Source organism: Hemicordylus capensis, chromosome 4 (assembly GCF_027244095.1).
Source record: "Hemicordylus capensis ecotype Gifberg chromosome 4, rHemCap1.1.pri, whole genome shotgun sequence".
In the NCBI taxonomy this organism is placed as follows: Eukaryota; Metazoa; Chordata; class Lepidosauria; order Squamata; family Cordylidae; genus Hemicordylus; species Hemicordylus capensis.
Genome location: NC_069660.1, coordinates 299026819 through 299050773, shown reverse-complemented (window position 1 = coordinate 299050773; position 23955 = coordinate 299026819). Strand labels below are relative to the sequence as shown.

The 23955-nt window shown below is 42.8% G+C and overlaps 1 protein-coding gene across 1 annotated transcript in view; it reads left to right on the top strand.

Annotated features, from left to right (window-relative positions):
- The window catches only part of EXT1 (exostosin glycosyltransferase 1), a 319161-nt gene that overhangs the window by 53456 nt on the left and 241750 nt on the right, over nt 1–23955 (top strand). The gene's annotated exons all lie outside the window — the stretch shown is intronic.

Sequence of the window (23955 nt, the reverse complement as noted above, 5' to 3'; positions counted from 1 at the left end):
AACCAAGCAGGTAGGTAAGCATAGTTAAGCCACCGAAACATGTTTTAATGTTGGACTGTGTTTCAATGTTATGTTTTTGTTGTGTGTGTTTGTATTGCATGTTGCCTTGAGGCCATTTGGCAAAAGGCGGCTTTAGAAATACAAATATATAAAACCGAATACCTCAAATCCAAATTAACAAGACAGACTTTGCCACTTTGATGAATAATCTGTTGGGTTCTGAAAGCTTGTTAGCTCAGAGGAGGAGGAGAATATTGCTTATTTATTTATTTTATTATTTAAAACATTTATATATTGCATTTATTTCATTCACAAGACAGACTTTGCCAGCTTGATGAATAATCTGTTGGGTTCTCAAAGCTTACTAGCTCAGAGGAGGAGAATGTCAGAGATTTTATCTCTCTCATTCTGGTGGGAGGAACTTGGCCCCAAACACCTTGAACCTGATTTACACTTCAAGTACTGTGATGTGAAATCCAGGAGAGTTTCTCTTTCTCGCCTCCTTTCTTTCTTCCCCTGTGACTTTAAGTTGGAAGACATCCCACGAGTGGCTACTTGGTATTTGACACCGCACTGTGAAATTTTGATTGCCACGGTGGCACTGCTCTGTTTGTGGTTGCTAGTCAACTATTTGCTTAATCTGCCTCTGTATCCTCTTTAGTAGGGTAGCTGGCGTCCTACAAGTTGGCCGGTTCAGAACGCATGGCCCTGCTTGCTTGGGGGTGGAAATGATATGAACTTTAACTTGCCTGTGCATTGCTGCAAACATACGTACGCGTGCGATATATACATATATAAATACAGTAGACACTTGCGCATATGGGGTGCATGTAAATGCACTGCTTTCCCACTTTATTTACAGCTTCATAGCGTACCCAACTGACATTAAAGAACTTCACGGTGGAGCCTGCAAATCTTTGCTGACATCCCTGCCTTGATGCTGCCTTTCCTGCCAAAAGGCTTAATGGTGGGAGAGAATGCTGGCGTGTCAGCACTAATTTTCAGCATTAACTGTGAATTTCCTGGCTTTTGTGTGTGTGTGGAAGAGGGGCTCTTATCTGACCAGTGCCACTGTCCCTCCGCCAAACACCAGCCTCTCCAATGCAGCCTTGCAGGACAATAGGTGTGGAATTAACTCCATGGGGTGCCCGGCATTAATGTATCTTGGTTGCGGGTGATGGGGGTAGGAGTGGGGGGAAGAGAGAAAACAGGAGCTCTTGCAGCCTGTGTGACCCACTGTGTAGTGGATGGTTTGCTGGTACAGGTCAGGGCAACAAACCAGCCACTTCCTGCCATGGAGTTTCATTTGCTTTCTGCTGGTGGATCAATAGCCAGAGCAAATGAGCTGCTTGGGGTTCAGATATGCATGTGTTGGGAATACTAGTATATTGCTTGGTGAAATATACATGTGCACTAATGAGGCCCTTGATGGACAATTTTCAGAAATATATATAATCTTCCCCTGCCCCAGCAGGGGAAAAAATAACTTGAGTTCTGTTTTGGTCTCTATGAAGGCAAGAATGTGTTTTGTGTAGCTGGGGGAAGGAAGGGTAAATGTTTCTGATTTTTTAAAGAAACACACACCCTTGCTTCTTTCACTGCCACAACACAGGGCTATGAGGAGGAGAAGTGTCTCCAGATGTCCTCGAACTACAATTTCCTTCATCTCTCCAGCCACAATTGGGTCTGAGGATGATGGGAGTTGTAATCCAGTGACATTCTGGGAACCTAAGGTTAGGAACCCATTGGATGATAAGAGTACAACATGAAAAGAGCTGTCTCTTAAAACAATATTTTTCTGTTTTGCATAGGTTTTCATTGAGGCTTATTGTTTTAATGGTGGACATACTGCACAAGGTCACATCAGCCCAGTAAGAGTGTGTGCACCCAGGTTGCACAACAGCACAAACAAAAAAAGAGTGGTGCAAATGGTGTTACACAGGAGTAGATAATGGGTTTACTCTTTTCTAGTGTCACTTGTGTAGTGAACCGGTGGTTGGATTAATCCCACCTCTGTCATCTTCCCCAGGGTTGGCAGCTGGTTTCTGGCACCAGCATTAAAACCTGGAAGCTTTTGCTACCCTGAAGGATTAAAACCTACATGTGAATGTTCAGAGAAGTCTTGCTTAGGAACTGTTTAAAGAGAGGATTCGCTCTAGAAAACACAGAGAGAAGCATGAATCCACAATTGGACGTACTAGCCAACATCCTGACAGATGAAGCACCAGCACAGCAGGAGAAGCACTGATGTAGCACTCCTACTTCTGAAGACTCCTAGACGAATGCCGCCCTGGTGTATGTGTGTGAATTTCAGTGACCTTCCCTTCCCTGGAAGCCTTCTGTTTCACTCAAAAATATGTCCCTGAGGGCCATGTGGCCCTCAGGAACATATTTTTGAGCAGCACAGAGTACTTTCCAGGGAAAGGGAGGTGGTTGAACTTTGCCCCCACTACTGAGCCAGCAGTGGAGCTGAGTGAGAAGCTCCAATGCGTCTCCTGTGCTTCTGGTGCTTCATTAGTCTTTGTGTCAGCCACTGGATTTACACAGAGAGACGATGCTGACAAACATAGTCCCTTCCCCTTTTTGCTTGCTGGATGCATATTTTGCTTCATGGGTGCTGTGGTGATAACACAGTTGAGAAGTGTGGAAGCCGTTCACTTGTCTAGACAACTCGCTGGCTTGCTTACTTGCCATCTCTCCTGTGCTGCAATTAATTTAGGATGTGTATGCTAAAATAACCTACCTTTCCTATTGATATGATTATTTGGTCTCTCAAGAGTTTATCCCGGTTCGTGTTCTCTCTCTCTCCCTCTCCCCACCCCCTTGTGTGAAGGGATCTGGTTCCTGATCCTTACAGGTTGAGATTCTTCACCCCTCTTTCCTCGCATCTCTCCCATTCCGCCATATTCCCATTCTGATTCTCCCATATTCCCATTCAAGCAACTTCTGTGTGCACAAGCTCACTTTGTATTGGTTCCCTTATTCCCGCCCCTCCCCCTCTTTCCATTTCTCCTCGGCCTTCCACCATGCTGCCTGCCTGTGCCTGAAACGCCATTATTCTCCCACATCAAGTCACTTGGAAGCCAGTCACAGAAATAATATCCTGTGGCGGGGCATGGGAAGATGAAGAGCTGGTCCAGGCTAAGCCAAGTGGCCTTCTTTCCTCAGTTTCTGCTGTGCCAGAGAGGACCCGTCGTCGGACTTTGGTGCACTCACCTCTCATAATGGACTTCACTTCTCTTTCAGCCTAATCTACTTCACAGGGTTGTTGTGAGGAGAAACCTAAGTTTGTTGTACACCACTCTGGGCTCTTTGGAGGAAGAGCGGGATATAAAATGTAAAATAAATAAATAACCCAACTAGTTATTGCTTACAACTTTTGCTGGGGCGGGGAAAAAGTAGAATGGATTGGAAGCAAGGGCTGCTTATGTGAGCACTGTCGCTAGTTGCTGGTCTGTCCAAGTGTAGGACTGTTCAGGCCCCTGTAAATCAATATGGGCCCAACCACTCCCACAGGCTTCTGCTGAAAAACTGAAAGTATTGCCTCTCTTGCTCTGCATGGCCTGTCCTCTTCTGAGGCATTCTGGCCTGCCTCTGAAAGAGGCATTGCCCAACACCGCTACTCTTAAATGCCGGTCCTCTAGTCACACACAGATTCATTTTCTCACCCCTGTAAGACTGGAGAGTGTTGTTTTTCTCCCACTAGTAAAGAATATTGTGCTTTTCAGAGAGTCTTCTTTACCTTTACCCTTCTCTTTTTTGCACAAACACGTTGGGGCAGCCCCCCTGCTTTTGTAAGATGGAACTCCCCCCAACTCCCCCCCCCGCACCCCCCCACACCCTGATTTGGGAAGCTCAGACTTTCCTATGTAATAGCTATCCAGATGTTGAAAGATCAAAGGAGGGGCTGCTTGACCCATATAACAGCATTCTCTTTTGTGTTGCATACAGAGTTCAATTTGTTTAAAGCTTCTTGTGACTTATGGAGCACACAAAGTGCTATAAACCATTAACACCTTGAGTGGAGAAAAAGGAAAGGAAATAGCTGCCCCCCCACAACCTTTAAAAAAAATTGATAAAATGCATAACTGCAAACAATCCTGTTACCTTTTTTGTGTGTTTTGTTTTAAATTGCACTGGAGATGTCATCGCTATAGAGTGACGGAATTCCTCTGTTTTTGCTTACACACAAGGAAATGTTTGTGGAAACCCTGTTTAATTTTAGCACAGATTGATCCACAAGGAAATGTTTTCTTTTCCAGCTCCTCTTTGCTTATTTTTCCCTTTGTAACTGATACTGCCCTTGAAAATGAATTTATTTGCTTAAATTTCTTTTCTCTGGTAAGGCTTCTAATTTTCTAGCTGCTTTTCCTCTTGTAATGTTTTATTGGCATATTCATGTTCACCAGGTTAATATGTTAAATTGCAACAGATCTGTGGTTTAAAAATAAATAAAAATCAGCCAGTAATTTTTGCAGGGTTTTTATGCTGTCTCACATCCAGACTGAAACTGTGCCAGTGCAACAAAAGAGGGTTTTTGTTGACTCAACTAAAAGGAGGAGGAATTGACAGTCTTCATAATTAGCAACGGTAGTAGCATCATAATTTGGATACTGTATAATGGCTCTTGTGTGTAAATGTGGTTTGTCATACCTGTGCTATCATTAGCTGAAACTTTGTTCTTATATGGCAGCGTCTAGACCAGGGTCAGCCATATTTGTTCCTCCAGCTATTGTTGAACTACAACTCCCATCATTCCCAGCCATAATAAATTGTGGTTGGGAGTTGTAGTTCAACAACAGCTGGAGGGCACGTTTGCCCATCCCTGGAATGTGCTGCTGGTCCAGTTTTATATGCTAACATACAGGCTAGGTGAAAAGTGAGAGTGGGCGAATCAGGACCTTGGCTGGTAATCTATAAAACAAAAGTCACCGAGAGATTGTTGGACCTGCTTATTTCAGAACCCTTTCTTGTGCTGCTTAGATTTCTGCACAGTATAGCTTACCAGTAAAGCAAGGCCTCTAGAATCTGGAGTCCCGGCCCCTCCTCCTCCTGTTGCACAAAATAAGATTTCAAAATGAAACTTTCCCTGTGCAAATGCAGCTCCCACGGAGCCTCTTTAAAGATCTTCTCTCCCATTGCCTTTGCAATGGCAGCTGAAATGATTATTATGTATTCCCCTTTCAGCCCTGCTCTGTGGGGCTCCGCCAGATTTCTAATTTTGATGAAAAGGCAGAATTTGCAGCCTTAGAAGGCTTCCCTCCTCTCAAACTGCAGCTTAAACACAGCCTTTCTGCTTCACTAGTACAACACGGAGAAGGTATAATTTCCTTTTGTGCGGCTCTTGAAAGCATGCTGCTGTTGAAGTTGGTTTTTTAAAATTTATAATGCTGTAATGCATTTGCATGCCCCAGTACCCAGAATACTCATGAAGCTGATCTACCTGATGCTGAGCAGCTAGCATTCCTTGCATGCTAACTAATCTCCTCTTGCAGCTTACCCTGTCCAAAATATTTGATTCTTGCCCTTATAAAGCAGGGGTTCCCAACAGTGAATACTAGTACCCCAGGGAGACTTGAAGGGCTACCAGGGGGTACTCAGAGCTCTCCCGCCTCCCCAGTGCCGCCACACTATTTGTTCCTCATCTGGGGATTGCCGGCTTAAAGCTGACACGACCTCAGCAATGTGTCCACTGCAGAAGGGGAGGGAGGGAGGGAGGGAGGGTGAAGACCCTCCTCCTCTGCTCCTGATTGGCTGGCTACATGCTGAAGCTTAGCGCACACCTCCCCTCAGCCTGACTGACAGGCTTCAGAAAATTAGCACTGAGTACTACCATTGAAATTAAGGGGACATGTTTACTATACAGTCCTGGGGCTGCCTGCTTGTGGGATATGTAGGGGGACAATTTATTCAGAGTTGCAAGGACCCAGACTTTGTCCAGAGGAAGTACACATTTCTGTTGTCAGGATAAACTGCGGATACTGGTGCATACTTAAATGTACATAATTGTTTCTGCTTGGCCTGTCAAAAAAATGTTATGGAGGAAGAACAGAGTAAAGGGAGCCAGGGAAAATCATCATCATCATCATCCCCATCCCAGTGGTAATTGGCGCCCTGGGTGCAGTTCCAAAAGACCTTGAAGAGCACCTCAACACCATAGGGGCCACAGAAATCACCATCAGCCAATTACAAGAAGCAGCTTTACTGGGAACAGCCTATATTCTGCGACGATATCTATAACAACAACAGTGACAATAAAATTCAGCCATCCTAGGTCCTTGGGAAGGACTCGATGTCTGGATAAAACAAACCAGTCAATAACACCTGTCTGACTGTGTAAACAAGAAACAATAATAAAAAATAAATAATTAATAATACTTTTATCAGTTGTTCAGAAGAAGGAATTTCAAGAAATATTATTACCCAAATGGGATTATGTAGGAAGCTGCCCTATACAGAGTCAAACTATTGGTCCATCTAGTTCAGTACTGTCTACTGACTGGCAGTCACTTCCTGGGTTTCAGACAGGAATCTTTCCATGGCTCACCTCCTGCATGCAAAGCAGATGTCTATCTCAGAGCAACAGCCCTTCTCCATATGTCTTCCTGGCCACTTGCTGCTATCAACAACATGAAATAAAGTACATGAAATGAAACAGATCCTAATAATGTAGCCAAAAATAACAAAAACCACTATATAGAGGGATATAACATTGAAGGACATTGCCGTCCTTCAAGAGAGCCCTTAAAACGTACTTATTTGGCCTGGCCTTCCAGAGTTTTAAATGATTGTTTTAAACTGTTTTAAATTGTTGCCCTGATTTTCAGGGCTTTTAGCTGTTTTGTTGGTTTTATTGTGTTTTAATAGTTTGATTTTAATTGTTAATTTGTTTTTAATTGTTTTTATCATCTTGTGATCCGCCCTGAGCCGTATCGGAAGGGCAGTATATAAATCTAATAAATAATAATAATAATATAAATTATATTGAAAGTGAAACAATCAAATATATATAGTGATAAGAATGAATCGAGGATATTGATGAAATGTAATGACTAAAGTTCTCTAGCAATAGACACATAAGAACAATAGAACAGAATAATAACGTAAACTATAGAAAAACAGCTTTCCGGTAATGTTCGCTGTTTCGGTACGCTTTTTCAAGTGTCCAAAAAGTCCGATTGTTCTTTGAAAAATATCAGTAATCTTGACTTTCTATCCGTATGTTGGATGATGAATCCATCAGTCTTTTCCCATCATATGTCCATTCTCCCTCCTCAAGGGTTTCCAATAGAACAATTTGGGGTTTAAAAAAAGAATTAGAAGAATTGCCAAAAATTTAACTGTTGTTGTTCTCTTAAGTTAAGGGGATGGGTGTTAAGTTTGGAGATGCAGAAGCTTCTGTTTACTTCTACACTGTCAATTTCCCCCCCTGTTGAAAATATTCCAAAACTGAGAGGTTGTGGTAATTGAAATTAATCTGTCTTGCAACAGGGTGTTCAAGCTTTGTTGCTGTGAAACTGTCTTTTAATCAGGTTTATTGGTACTCTGTGATTTTATTACTTCATTGATTGATTGCAGTCCAAGCACTGACTTATAGCATTCTGAGAACCTTGACTGTCCCTGAACGTGTACATGTGTATGTTTCAGTATTCCTGAGAAAAAATTCCTTCTTTCTCCCTGCTTCCTTTGCAGACTGCCTGATCAAGAGCTCTGCTTAGCCTGAAAGCTTGCGTATTCCTCCACCAATTATTGTTGGCCCACTAAGACAATCATTCACACTTGTATGCCTTTAGTTTTTATACCTTTTATATCTATTCAGACATTATGTTGTGTATGCATACAGGTATCTGTACACAAGTCCATGTCTTTGTGTTAATTACTGTACTTATATTAAGTAAACCTGGGTAGAGGGTTTCCCAAATGCAGGGTACAGTTAGGAAATGTACTACTGTGCATTGAACATTATGTGCTTTGAACATAATGTCTCATTGCATACTCTGTACACAAACTGTATATGTGTTGAATATAGGGTGTGAAATGGGCTTCTTTGTACAATATGTAGGCAAAAAAATTTTTTTTTCCAATGCAGATCTCTAGCTTTTAAGAGAAAATTGGTTGTACTGAATGAATTCTTAGAAAGCCTGGGAGATGAGATTTGGGCAATTTACATTGGCTGAATGATGCTCAATGCAATGCTGGCGTTGTCCATTGGCCGGCACTGCTGTGCATGTGCCAGGCAGTTCCAACACTGCTGATTAACACTCATAGTTTTAAGTTGCACAAGTGCCCATTTGGTTGGGGCTGCTTGGCACATGTGCAGTAGCGCCATCTGCTGGGCAATGCCGGTGTTGTGTTGCTTGTCATGTTGGCCGCTGTCTAAGGTGGAGCCACTGGATAGCTTTCTGACCTGCCCCCTGCCTAGCCGAAGCTGAATAACTTAAGCAAATATATGTGATTTTCCTTAAAATGCACAATTGAGGCTATGGAAATATTAATATTACCCATATAGTGCCATCCATACAAGGCACTTTACAAAAAGTCACAAGACAGATCCGTGTCCTGAGCGGCTTACAATTTAGATAGTGACACAAGGGAGACTGCTGAGGGAGAGTAGGGTGGGCATGGAGTAGATACTGAAAGAACAAGTTTCATTTCAGTTGCGTGAACTGAAGCTTTGTTACAGTAGGGTATGGAGATGAAGGGGTGGTGCCAAAGGCTTCAGACTTGTCTTGGAAGACAATTTGGATTATTTGGTGCCAGATGTGCCCCACCCGCCACCTAAGCTCAGAACATTTAAGTTCTGCCCTTAAGCTTATTTTCTCTCGTCTAAATTATGCCGCGAGTGTAACTCTGTTAACGTGCACTCTAGCAGGAGCTGCTGGGTGTCTGGTATAATTAGCTGACACATTTTCTCCCTCTGCTGGTCTACTTTGACTGGCCAGGGGTCTGATGTAACTAAGACTGACACGCTATCCTGTTACAGTACTTGAGCATAAAGAGTGGCCAAAGCCTGAGTCGTAGAAGCTCCCAGGTGCCAGAGCCGGGGCTGGCTGTGGTCTTTTGGCCGGTTCTAGGTCAAGCCAACTGTTTCTAGGAGAAGAAAAACAAAATTGACCAAGCAAAGAGCAACCAAAAAAGTACATATCCGGTGTCCGTCTTTGGCTATATTACCCAAATGTGGAGAACCTGGGGTTTTTTTGGTCCTGATTCTCTCTGCCACGGCCAATGCGGAGGCAGGCTCGAGTTAGAAGGACGCAGCATGTAAAGAATATATAGCAGAAAATAGCTGGTCAGCCATGTGGAGAAATAAAGGCTGAAAAGAGAGTGTATTTTCAGGAGCAATTTAGTGCATGATTGATCTCCTTGATGCTGTTAGTGGAGTGTTCATAGCTGAGTGAGTCGACCAGTTGCCACAGTGGTTTGTACCGTGTGTGTGTGGAGTGAGGGTGGGTGGGGAATCTGCTGGTGAAAAGCACTGATGAGGTTTTTTTTTTTTAAGTAAAAACTTGCTTGTGCATTAGAAAAGCAACCTGTTGTACATCCTATTAGTATGCTTTTTTGACTTGACTTAGATTGTTCCCCCGGCTCTTTTTTGATGCTTTTGTGGGTAGGTAGGTACTTCTGAGCCTTGCATTGTCTAGCCTTTATATTTCATGCACCCAGTTGAAGTGTGTATTGGGTGCATAGAATCAGCAGTGACATGGAAGTTAGATGGATCGCTTATAGTTACTGAGCATTCGTGATGTGACTCTGCAGGGAAGGGGTTGTAGGTCAGTGGTAGACGACATGCTCTGCATGCAGGTTTACAACCCCTGGCAACTCTGGGTAGGGCTGGGAAAGATCCTCTCTGAATGAAAGCCTGGAAAACCACTGCCAGTTGGTGTAAACCAGGCATGCTCAACCAGCCCTCCTGCAGGTTGGCCTACAACTCCCATAATCCCTGGCTATTGGCCACTGTAGCTGGGGATTATGGGAGTTGTAGTCCAAAAACTGCTGGAGGGGGGCAAAGTTGAGTAGGCCTGGTGTAAACAATACTGAGCAATAAGACAGGCCTTGACAAATTCTTCTTTGGATCTGTGAGTCAGCACAAAAAAGGAGCCAGACAATGGACACATGACATGATTACTAAACTTCATGGCGTATATTGTCTTCTCTTTAAGAGTGGGCTTCTCTTCACAAGTAACATACTTAGAACAGAAACAGGGCTGCTTGGGACAAATAAAGAAATGGTTCTGCCTCTGGGTATCCTACTCTAGGCACCACAGTAAAATTTCTAGGCACCATGGCTCCCTGGTGCCTGGGATTTGTCAAGACCAGTCAAGTATGTGAAAATGGAAGTATTTTCCTGAGGTGAATGCTTATGTAAAGGCAATATAGCTATTGCTAACTGTTCGCTTTGGTGTTAGATTTGTTTCCCTTTCTGACAGTTCTTCCCACCCCCCTCTCCCCTGAGGGATTGGTAGCCCCATCCTTTTCGCCCACTGTTGTTCTGGATAAGTTAATTGAATATTTAGGTGATGTTGATTCTCTCTTTTACTGCCTGCTTATTGATATTTTGCGGGCCTCAGCTGGCAACTGCTGAGCAGACCGTGGAGGCTGCTTTGGTGCCAAGACTGTTGCCAGTTGCACTAAATCAGTAGTCAGTTGTGGAGTTTCTGTGTGGTGAGCTTGGCACGCTTGCGTCTTTATAGTCTCTGCTGAGTGCTTGCTGTGCGTTGTCATCATTTTAAGGTGAGCTATCCAGGTTGACAAAGAAACGAATGGCCCACTTCTCTGAAAAGCAACTGCACCCAGCAACTGAAACTCTGAGGAGAGCTGGTCTTGTGGTTAGCTCAGACAAACATGAATTGCCCACCTTTTGCTCCACCTGGTTTTCATTTGAATGGGAGACTACATGTGTGAGCTCTGTAAGATATTCCCCTCGGGATGGAGCCGCTCTAGGAAGAGCAGAAGGTTCCAAGTTCCCTCCCTGGCTTCTCCAAGATAGGGCTGAGAGAGACTCCTGCCTGCAACCTTGGAGAAGCTGCTGCCAGTCTGGGTAGACAATACTGAGCTTGAGGGACCAATGGTCTGACTCTGTATAAGGCAACTTCCTATGTTCCTGCGTAACTGGATTGGGCAGGTGGGCTCTTGGGCATTTTAAATGCTGTGGTGTTCTGGTGAAGCCCCAAAGATCTTTCAGTTTCCATGGGTGTTGCATGGCCCTTCTGAGCTGGTCTTGTGGAAGCAAACATGACTTGTCTCATTTGCTAAGCAGGGTCTGCCCTGATTTGCATTTGAATAGGAGACTACATGTGAGTACTGCAAGATATTCCCCTTAGGGGATGGGACCACTCTGGGAAGAGCATCTGCATGCTTACATGCAGAAGGTTCCAGGTTCCCTCCCTGGCATCTCCAAGATAGGACAAGATTTTTTTTTATAGGACAAGATTTTTTTTATTGAACCAACAAACTACCAAAGCATACAGTACAGGCTGAGAGATTTTACTGCCTGCAACCTTGGAAAAGCCACTGCCAGTCTGTGTAGACAACGAGCTAGATGGACTTATGGTCTGACTTAATATGACAGTTTTCTATGTTCCTAATGTGCACATCATCATTTAGCAAATTAAAAAACAAGAGGCTTCAGTCTAAGATAATGCATCTTCCTTAGTTTTGCCATGTGCGTGTTCTGTGTTTCTAAGTAATGTAAGTAATGAGCCACAAATCAGAATTTCCGTGCTGTGTCTCTTGCCTTTGCCAGGAATTCACTAGGTTTCCTTGGGCAAGCTACTCCCTCTCAGCCTCAGCTGCAATATGGGGAAAATATTTACCAGTCTTACAGGGTTGTTGTAAGAATTACATCAAGATAATATATGCCAAGCACTTGACACACACAAGTTGATCAGGAGCCTAGAGCACCTTCCTTACAAATGCAAGCCTACAACACCTGGGGCATCTTAGCATAATAATAATATTAATAATATAATTATAAACTTTTATTTGTTAGCCGCCCCATAACAAATTGTCCTCTGGGCAGATTACAACACATCATTATAACATGAGCTAAAATACACACATTAAATTATAACAGACCAAAATACAAAATCGGTTACAATCAGTTCAAACATATTAAAAACTTGTTTTTTAAAATTTTAAATGTAAAAGGCCTGAGTGAACAAAAGTCTTTACCTGGCATCTAATAGAACAAAGTGATGACGCCAGGTGAAGCTCACTGCGGAGGCAATTCCATAAATGGGGTGCAGCCCCCTCAAGTTAGAAGAAAGACTAAGGGAAGACATAATAGGGTTCTATAAAATTATGCATGGTGTGGATACATTTTTTCTCTTTCTCTCATAACCCTAGATCCAGGGGTCATTCCATGAAGCTGCTGGCCAGCAAATTTAGGAACAAAAGGAAGCAATTTTTCAAACACTGCATAATTAACCTATGGGATTTTCTGCCACAGGATGTGCTGATGGCCACCAGCCTGGATGGCTTTGATAGGGCCTTAGAAAAATTCATAGAGGACAGGTCTATCGGTGGCTACTTCTCTGAGGGCTATAGCCCCCCTCTGGCCTCAGAGCCAAGATGTCGCTGAGTACCAGTTGCAGGGGAGTTACAGTAGGAGAGAGAGCATGCTTTCAGCTCTTGCCTGTGGGCTCCCCAGAGGCATCTGGTGGGCCACTGTGTGAAACAGGATGCTGGACTAGATGGGCCTTGGGCCTGATCCAGCAGGGCTGTTTTTAAGTTCTTAAAAAGTGCTAAAGACATACTTCTGCTTATGATGATATATGATTATTATATGCTACTTACTTATTAATATTACTTCTATACCACTCTCCATTAAAAAAGCTCTCAAAGTAGTTTGCACAGAAAAAAGAATGGTAACGTGGTTCCTCGTCCTCCATAGGGTTAGCAGTCTAAAACAGAAAACAGCCACTGGAGTGATGTGCTGGGGTTGAACAGGGCCATTTGCTCTCCCCCGTTAAATAAATAAATGTTTGTTGTATAGATGAGAGAGATGTCAGTTTTCCAGAAAAATTTTGAATCGGGCAAATTCCCCCTTATTTGCATTAATTTTTCTTTTAAAAAACAAACAAAAACCCAACTATACACATTTTCCTGATGCCCTAAATAGATTGTGAACTGATTTTGTATGTTGTTTGACCTATTTATTCACACACACACACACACACACACACACCCTTCCCCATATTAATTTTCCCTAATTATATAGCAAAAAAAAATTTTTCAGATAGCTAAGTAGAAATTTTAGAAATGGAAAAATTTCCACAGAAAAATAAAGTATGAGGAAAAAATTGTGAAAAAATTTCCACCCCACATCTCTGGTGGATGGTAGTGTTCAAAATAGGTTTGCATTATGAAGAAAGCTATATGGCCAAGAGCTCTGACATGACTGCTTCTTCATGCCCGAACAATTCCCTCTCTTGATGTCTCCATGGTGATTTCTCCTCTTCTTTAGCGATTTAGCTTGCCACTCATCCACTTTTACACCATACTGTCCACCAATATTTCTCCATACTGCCAGTCGATATTTCTGAACATCACTTTTCAAATGGATATTTCTGAACACCAAATTTTCAAATTGGCTGAAAATTGTCATAGACAAATTAATCAAATCCAGTTTTAATTGATAATTGGGAAAGGGTGTCACATTTTCAGTCATGAAACTGATGGTTAAGGACACACTTCTCCTTGAAACCTGTTCTGATCTGTTCCTGTACCTGTGCCAGGAAAGGATGATCAATTGCATTTTTTCTTATGAAATCGTGAGTCGTTTTACACTTCCTTCAGTATCTCATATAGGCACGATATTGAAGGTTTTGAAATTAACAACTGTTTTTAATTTTAACTGAACAATTAAGCATCTGTCCTGTAACCAGTTAACGAAGTAAAAATCAATTAAATAATTGATTGACAGCTCCAAAATGTTAAAAATAACGAGGCAGCAGAAAAGCCTATGAAAAGATTTAATACTTTCTACCCATCCAATGCAGTTTGTTTATCTCTGTTGTTGGTAGGGCTGCTTCTTCGTTTTCTTTACTCTCTTTTTAGATGTTTCCTCTGCTCCTAGTTCAGTGGAAAGAAGCATTATTTGGAGCTCAGCAAGAATTCTCCGGTCATCAAGCGAATTGCTGTCAGAAGCTCATTGCTTTTTAAGTAGACCAAAAGGGGAACGTGGAATACAAATTATTCAGCTAATGTAGCACAAAACTCTTTCCATGGAAGTTATTAGTTTTTGGAAACTTTCTGTAATCATGTCAAACTCTGGATGCTTAAATCATTTGGGCCCCGCTAAAAGAGGAGGGGTAGGGGGGAAACTTGGCATGGTTCTTAGTATCTGCTGCCTTTTTATGTGGCATGAATAAGAAAGTATGCGTGTAGGAGTTGGGGTGAAAGGAGCTGGTTTTATAAAAAGTGAGGATTTTGGAATCCCCATTCTGGGTCCACATAACAAAGGGATGCATTGAAACAAAGGACTGGCTTACTACTTCATCAGGAATCCTAGATAGCTGTTAGGGAAGTCACTGTACTGTATGTATGTAATTATTTAATTGTTCAGTTTTTATACCGTCTTTCATAATGCATCTCAAGGTGGTTTACAAAAGTTAAAATACAATTAAATTCCATAAAAGTTACATTTAAAACCTTAAAATCAATTAAACGTTAAGATCATCAAACACCACGAAACACTTAAAAAGAAACAGAAGCAAGAAAGCTGAGAAACCTAGCAGCCTCTCTAGAAGGTAAAAGCCTGAGTAAATAAAAAGCTCTTGAGTTGTTTTTTAAAAGCAGCCACAGCGGTCACAGAGCAAACGTTCCAGAGTCTAGGAGCAACAACAGAGAAGGCCCTGTCCTGTGTGCATGGCAATCTAGCCTCTCTCAATGTCGGCACATGGAGCAAAGGCCCCCCCTGACGATTGTGTTGGGTGGGCAGAAACCCTTGGAAGCAGGCGGTCCTTTAGGTAACCAAGCCCCAAATTGTTAAGGGATTTAAAGGTAATAACCAGCACCATGAATAGGATCTGTAAACAAATTGGCAACCTGTGCAGCTCTTTCAGAATAGGTGTAATATGCTCTGAGTAATGCTTATTCTGTCATATGTTAAAGTGCAGGGGTTCTCAAACTTGGTCCCAAGATGTTATTGGACTGCAACTCCCATCATCTTCAGCCACAATGGGCTTTGACCACAGTGACTGGTGGTGATGGGAGTTGTACATAGGGACAAAGGAAGCTGCCATATACTAAGTCAGACCATTGGTCCAACTAGCTCAGTATTGTCTACACAGACTGGCTGCGGCTTCTCCAAGATTGCAGGCAGGAATCTCTCTCAGCCCTATCTTGGAGAAGCCAAGGAGGGAACTTGGAACCTAGATGCTCTTCCCAGAGTGGCTCCATTCCCTGAGGGGAATATGTTATAGAGCTCACACTTCTAGTCTCCCATTCATATGCAACCAGGGTGGACCCTGCTTAGCTAAGGGGACAAGTCATTCTTGCTACCACAAGACCCGCTCTCCTCTCCTATATGATTCAACAACATCTGGGGACCCAAGTTTGAGAACCCCTGGTTCAGTGTTTAGGGTGTCAGACTAGGACTGGGGAGATTCGGGTTCAAGTCCCCACCCAGCTATGAAGCCCAGTGGATGCTCTTGGGCCAGTTGCTATTGCTTTTAACTCAACCTACCCCACAGGCTTGTTGTGAGGATAAAACAAGGCAGGAGACCATCTGCCTACCTTGAGCTGCTTGAAGGAAGGTTGCTCTATGCATGTAATGCATGCAAACAAATGCTGTTATTTACATAGTGCCATGTATGTGCGTGGTGCTTTACAAAGCACAAGAGGATATGTCCCTGCCCTGAAGGGCTTACAGTTTTCATAATTTAAACATTGCTGTTTGGACCCTATGCAAGGATGGGGCAGGAGCTCCGTGGTAGAGCATCTGCATGCAGCAGGCCCCAGCATTTCCAGTTGGGACTGGGAAACACTCCTGCCTGAAACCTTGGAGAAGCTGCTGCCAGTCTGAGTAGAGAATGCTGAGCTGGGTGGACCGATGGTCAGACTCGGTATAAAGCAGCTCCTCATGTTACTAAGGATTGCTCCTGAAAGGAAACTCAAGGGACTTTGCTACCTCCCTTGCTCTGTGCATGGGAAAGCATTAGGATATGCGGGATAGAACCAGAACTCCAGGCACTTACTCCTTCCAGGGACAATGTCACAGGAGCCTGGGCTGTACTGTTCAGATGCTGGGCATTATTGATGCTTTGAATAGCTAGAAAGAAAAACTCATTATTTGGCATTTTCAAGCCAAGGCACAGTTCATGATGTCTGCAGCGTGTTTTAAAGTGCGTCTGCAGTTCTCCTGGAGACCATTGAATAGACAGAAATGTTGGAAGGGAGGTGATCCCCCCCCCGCCTCCCCCCCCCAGTGGTTTGTATGGCCTGCTAATTAGGTCATTCTACTTGCACTTACAGTATTTCCTCTCCCTTTTAAACAGAATAAGGCTCTCTTGGTTATATTGTATGTATCCTTCCTGCTTTGTATTTTCCTCTGAGAGCGCTCTCTCTCTCTCTCTCTCTCTCTCTCTCTCTCTCTCTCTCTCTCTCTCTCTCTCTCTCTTTCATCTTGTTTACCACCCTTTCAAACATTTACCAGTTTGTTTTCCCCAAATGTAGCAAGGGTTGGCCTTAAGAAGGGGCTGTAGCTCAGCGGAAGAGCATCTGCTTTGCATGCAGAAGGCCCCAGTTTTGGTCCTTGTCATCTCCTGGTAGGGCCAGGAATGACCCCTGACTGAAAACTTGGAGAGTTGCTGCCAGTCAGTGAAGGCACAACTGAGCTAGATGGACCAATGGTCTGACTCAGTATAAGGCAGCTTCCTGTGAACCAACTGTTTGAGGAAGCTCAAAACCTTCCATGTTCACGTTCCAGATAGTTCTCTGGAGTGGAAATCCTTGTTGGAACTAAGTTGGTACTAAACTTCCCATTGAGATTGAGAGGGGTCGATGTTTCACTTTGAAAATGATGGATTTGATCTTTACAGTATTGAAGCTCTGACTGTTTTCTTAAGCGGCATTTGAATAGTTCGTATTTTCTGCATCCCTTCAACAACATCCCACTGGTGCTACACATGGTTTGATTTAACATTTTAATGCTGCTAGAAAGCCGCTTTGTGCTTTTATTTTACCTTATTGTGTTCTATTCCTCTCTTCCTTCAAGTAGTTTAAGGCAAGGGTTCAAGATTCTCACCCCATGGCCCATTTTATCCTTTCCAACAACCCTGTGAGGTAGTTTAGGCAGAGGGAGGGTGGCTGGCCTCCGGGCACTCGAAGCTTCATGGCTGAGTGGGGACTTGAACCTGGGTCTCCCCAGTCCTACTCCAACACTCTGACCACTACTCTTTAACCCAGGGCTGCAGAACTTTGGCCCTCCTGCAGATGTTGGACTACAACTCCCATCATCCCTGAGTGTTGGCCATTAAGGCTGTGGATGATGGGAGTTGTAATCCAGACACAGCTGGAGGGCTGAAATTGTGCAGCCCTGCTCTAACCATTGAGATTGTAAAGTGTGGGTGTGACAGGCTTACAGGCTTATCAAACAGTTATACCCGCCAGAGAGAAGAGAGTGGGTACTTGGAGGCAAGTCTTATCTGCCACGGGTGACTAGGTGAGTTGCTATTTAGAAACCAATGTCAGTTTCCTCCAGAACCATGGCATTCGATTTTTATATGGATTGCAAAAGGGATTGCTATAGAAAATTTAAGATTTCAGAACTGGTTTTGCTTGTTAATTTTTGAAAAACAATGAAATTGCGTTGTTTAAATTGTCCACAGCAATAGCTTTGAGCAGCAGATGCTTCTTCTCTGTCTGCTAACAATCAATGGATGCTGTTCCAAGTAATTTCACTCTAGTTTTTAGCCAAGGGCCTGCATGTAAATGAGTCCCAGTGAAATCAACAGGACTTGACCGTGGCTAATTGTCCTCTGCATTGTGAATAGTTCTTAACAGGTGATATATTTGACTAGATCTGGAATGAACAAGCCGCTCTTATTAAACAACTCTGTGTCATTTGTCTGTTTGGACAGAGTTTTATTGGACTGGGGTAATCTTCCCCCCACCTCCCCCAGTTTTTCTTGCAAATGGGTGATGATTGTAGAGACACTTTTTTTTTTGTCAATATGCAAAAAAAAAGGGGGGGGGAGCAGCTGTTAGGCTTAGCAGCTTGATGCGGATGGAATTTACAATCCGCTCATACAGCCGTCTGCAATTTATTGTGTAGAACGGAAAATTGTTTGCTTGTTTCTTGTCCTGGTAAGGCGAGCTGTGGATTAAAATGAAACGCCAGCGTGTCATAAACAGCTGGGAAATTACGCCTGTTCAGTTGTGTTGCCTCTTTGTTAACCTTGCTGATAGGAAAATGTGGTGTCTTGTTTCAGATAAGGCTTTTTGTTGGAGTGGATGTTTTGTACCTGGTTCAGGGATGTACGTTCCTGTGAATGACTGGATTGTGCCGTCCTCTTCCTTATTTATCTGTCTATTTAGATTGCAAATTTGTGGGCAGGGTGTTGTCACTTTCAGTTTTATGTTTGCACAGCACCTTTTTTTTTAGGTGCTTAAGAAATTGCACATTCTAAATAAAAACGATTTTTCCTAGGGGAAATGCATTTGTAGTGGTGCAAATATTTCATTGGAGGCTGAAGTGGTGTAGCATAGTGGTTAAGCGTAAGGAAGGGGTTGTAGCTTAGTGGTGGAGCATTTGCTTGGCATGCAGAAGGTCCTAAGTTCACCGTAGGATCTCCAGGTAGAGCTGGGAGAAACTTCTACCTGGAACCTTGAAGAGCCGCTGCCAATTGCAGTAGGCAATGCTGAGCTACATGGACCAATGCTCCTATGTTAATAATCAGCTCTAAGCCAGATGTTTACATTTCTTGTAATAGTTCATCTATGAACTATGTCATTGATTATTAACGAAACATCTTTATTCTCCTTTTTATTACGCATCGGATCTTGCTAACTGAAGCATCGAGGTGATCTGCAAGTGTGAATATGAATATGACGAGTATTTATATACCGCTTTTTAACAAAAGGTCCCAAAGCAGTTTATATAGATATATATAAATAAAGGGTCTCCCTATCTCCAAAGGGCTCACAATCTAAAAAAGAAACATAAGATAAACACGAGGAAGAGCCACTGGAGGGATGCTGTGCTGGGTAGGGATGTGCACAAAACTGGTTTGCCTGGTTCAGTTTCAGTCCGAAGCCACCGTGTGTGGTTTTGCACCTCCGAACAGGGCCCCGGATTGGCTTGAAATTGAACCGGTTCGGGCGTGCCATGGACATTATATTTTGTAAAATAAGAAAGAAGGTGGACTTACCGTTTGCTGAGGGCATAGGCAGCCTTGGGGTGTGTGTGTGTGCAATGAGTGCTGCGTCTGTGGGGCTTGCTCTCTCTCTTTCATCTGGCGGTTCCTCTCCCCCCGTTTTGGTCCATTTTGAGGCCATTTTAGGCCTATGTTATCTGGTCATGCAAATGGCCTGTGGGCATGCACACCAACCTCACAAATGGCCACCACATGCTTACAGAGGGCTGAAACAGGCCGAACCGACCCATAGGAGATCGGGGGGAGGGAGAGCCACCAGAGACACACACCCCCGCCCACTTGTGGCCACAAGAGCACCCCAGAGGCTGCCAAAGCCCTTGGCGGTGGTAAGTCTGCCTTTTTTTCTTATTACAAAATTTAATGTCCATGGCAGCTCTGAACCGGGCCCAGTCCGGCTCGTGGTCAAGCCCTTGAACCAAGCTGGTTCGAGCTTGAGACACCTTGCACACATCCCTAGTGCTAGGGATGGATATGGCAAGTTGTTCTCCCCCACTAAATAAAGAGAAGCACCACCATAAAATGTTCTGCCTGCTCTAGCTGAGCAGGGAGATGATCCATCCTAGATAAATTGCCATGAATAGAAATTTCATGTTACTTTTTGGTGAGATACATCCATCTGTGAGACATCAAGTGATGTTCATACATGCATGAACTGACTCTTTGGTATTGCAAAATTGGATCCACAAACCTTCAAACACAATTACATCCTACAATGTATTTCCTTTTTAAAATTGGGGCAAGGAACAAAAACATGCATTGGAAGATGCATTCTTTCATCTTAAAAAGAAAGGGCCAACATAACACTATTGTTTAGCTGTAGCTAGATTAAAGTCAATATATACATACTAGGAGCTCTTACAAGCCCCTAGTATGCAGAAAATTTCTGTTCCCTTTGGATGATGTTGAAATGGATCTGCATTTATACTGAATTCTGTCTTCCTCTGATTCTTATAAAGGACACTTAAAATTCTCCTGCCTTATCAGAGTTTGTGGAGGCTAAATCTTTCTGCAATTCATATCCAGCCTCTACTGATAGTGCTTACTTTATGTTGGATATTTTATATCCAAAATATACAGGTGAAACTTGGAAAATTAGAATATCGTGCAAAAGTCCATTAATTTCAGTAATGCAAATTAAAAGGTGAAACTGATATATGAGACAGACGCATTACATGCAAAGCGAGATAAGTCAAGCCTTAATTTGTTATAATTGTGATGATCATGGCGTACAGCTCATGAAAACCCCAAATCCACAATCCCAGAAAATTAGAATATTACATGGAACCAAGAAGACAAGGATTGTAGAATAGAACAATATCGGACCTCCGAAAAGTATACAGTGTACTGTGCTTGATTGGCCAGCAAACTCGCCTGACCTGACCCCATAGAGAATCTATGGGGCATTGCCAAGAGAAGGATGAGAGACATGAGACCAAACAATGCAGAAGAGCTGAAGGCCGCTAATGAAGCATCCTGGTCTTCCATAACACCTCATCAGTGCCACAGGCTGATAGCATACATGCCACGCCTCATTGAGGCAGTAATTGCTGCAAAAGTGGCCCAAACCAAGTACTGAATACATATGCATGCTTATACTTTTCAGAGGTCCAATATTGTTCTATTCTTCAATCCTTGTCTTCTTGGTTCCATGTAATATTCTAATATTCTGGGATTGTGGATTTGGGGTTTTCATGAGCTGTACGCCATGATCATCACAATTATAACAAATTAAGGCTTGACTTATCTCGCTTTGCATGTAATGCGTCTGTCTCATATGTCAGTTTCACCTTTTAATTTGCATTACTGAAATTAATGGACTTTTGCACGATATTCTAATTTTCCGAGTTTCACCTGTATGATGGATATTTTAATTGCACAACTTATGTTATTAGAAACATATTAGCAATTGTATTGATAAGAAGAGCTTTGACTTGACCAAATTAGTAGGCCTCTTGTCCTCAGGAGTAACCTTACAGGAATTTGTGAGTCAGAAGCTGTCTGGCTGGGAAATTTCATGGTGCGGTAAACAGGTAGTTAGGTAACATAGGCGAACACTAAAACGGTGGGATTTCAACATGGCAGAAAAACAACGAAACAAAACGCAGACATCCTGCAGATTGATGTAGTGGAACGTAACAAAATCAGGGAAATCCCTTGGGAAATGGCTGAATAAAATGCTCATGACCAAGTCCTCTGGATTGTGGTCATCATTTCTTCGTGGTTTCAACAACAATGACATTTGCTTGCCAGTAAGATTCTCTTCACTGCTAAGACTGTGGGAGACAGGTCTGACTCAAATCTGATCTTGAAATTAAAGTAAATTTTAAAATTAAAGTTAATGGAAATTAAAATCCTTTCACCTTTATAATCAATTCCTTGTTTGTTTTTTCCCCTTGAACTTCCTAAAATTCTTCTGAAAGAACTCCCTAGTGAAACAAGAGCCTCCCCATCTCTGACATCTTTTAAAAAGTCTCTTAAGACACATTTCTTCACCCAGATACTGATATTGTTTTGATTGTTTTAATGTTGTTTTTAGAATATTGTTTTAAAAAATTTTAAATTGTGTTTTAAATTTCTTGCTTTTACATTTTTTGTTTTTGTTTTTAATTAATGTTTTACTTTTAATCTTGTTGTAAACCGCCCAGAGACTTAAGTTTTGGGTGGTGTAAAAATATGATCAAATAAATAAATTAAATTAAACTAACTCCACAGCCAGGTGCTACCATGAGCGCTTGAAGGGGCAGTCTTTCTTCAGTTTCTACTTCCTATGTTCTGCCAGTTCTTGAATTCCCTATATTATAATAATCTGTTCGCTCAGTTTATTATCTAATATCTCATTCTTTCTCCCAACCTCCAGTTTTCTAGAATGGACTTGATTTAATTATAGTTTTGCAGATTTAATTATAGTTTTGCATATCTTGCCCCTTTTGCTTGTGTCATTCTTTGGTGGACATATGCTGACTTCCTGAATTATCTTTATTGTTCTTTCTAATCTTACTATGAAACACTACCAACCTATAGTGCAATTCTGTGCACTGCCTGAGCAGTATGGATGTCTGGAAGAGACCTGATTAGACAGAGATCGGTGGGAGTCCCACCTGCTTCCTGCATAAATATTTGTCTACATTTGCATCCATGGAAAGAGCTCATTCGTCCTCTGAAATGTTTTGGCATATTAGTGACTTCAGGTATAATCCTGTAGTTCTGCTGGTATACAAACTTTTTGTTTTCTCTGCATAAACATATCACTCTTTTGAAACACCTTATGTGTCAAAAGATGATGGTTTGTTCGTGTGATATATGGGCAGTGATTGTCAGTAACTTTTGAAGCCCATCTAATTTTGGCAGTGAGGCATTCTTTTCTTGTCACATAAGACATACTTGATAAATTTTCATGGTCTGTGGACATGGCTTGGTAATTTTCAAACCTTCGATCCAAGGTAGAATTTCTGAAGAATTATTGAGAGGAGAATGAAATTGTGCTTCCCTGTTGCTCTGGGTTGATGCTAGTTTTGCACATTTTCATCTTTCACAAACCCATCACGTTAGCCTTTTGGGAGGGGAGGGGAAAAAAGCTCTGTGCATTTTTATTTTGCTGGTTTGAATATTGGCCTTCATAGGATGGATCCGGGAAGAGGAAAGGTCAGGCAGGAGTGTTAGCATCTCAGTTGTTACAGTGTGGGTTTTTAGAGATGTTAAGATGACATATTTTGAATTGTAAGAATAAAACACATTGTTTTGAAACATATCCTTCCCAGAGAGACTGTGTTTCTAGTGAGCAACAGGATGTGTAGCCTGCGCTGCTGCATTAATTCCTCTAGGGCTAGCTTTTACCCTGTGCATCCTGTTGGCCCGTGAGTTTTATTCTTTCTCTTTTTGATCCAGTCAGTAAGAACTCAGAGGACTTGGGGATGGCTTAGCCATATCTACTATAAGTGCTGGATCTTCTGAGCAGGCCTAGGTAGACCTCTCAGGGATGCCTCTGACATGGGTACATTTCCCTTCTTTTCTAGCCCCCGTCAGACGTTTACAGTTCTGCGGCACTCACAGTTACAGTGTCGAAAGCACTGTAGGGACGGAGTCCTGCCTTGGAGCTGTCACTCACTTCCTCCAGCTGGCCTGTCCAAGGTTCCGGCACCATTTGTGTGAAGAGGGAAACTGTGGAATTGTGATGGCTGGTGCTGCCGTGATTTGGCAGCCTGGATTGCCTGAGGCTGCTGATCATGGAAGCACCGGCCGTCATGGTTCACACAGACGGCGCCAGGATGGTGAGTGGGCTAGCTGGAAGGGATGCGTGACAGCACCATGGCGGGACTCCGTGCCACTTTCAGAGCTGTAACTGTGAGTGCTGTAGGGTTGCAAATGGCTGAATGGGGCTTCTGTTCTAGCAGACTCTGGCAGGAGAGCCCGAAATCTCATGAAAATCTGTCCCCATGTTTAGGAGGAGTGGATTTAATCACTGAATTTCTCCTCTGCATTTTGCATCCCTGTGCTATGGATCACAGTGGGTTATGCTCTCCAGTGACACGTACTGTAAAATAAATCTCAGTGGCTAGAATCCCAGATGTTTAAAAGC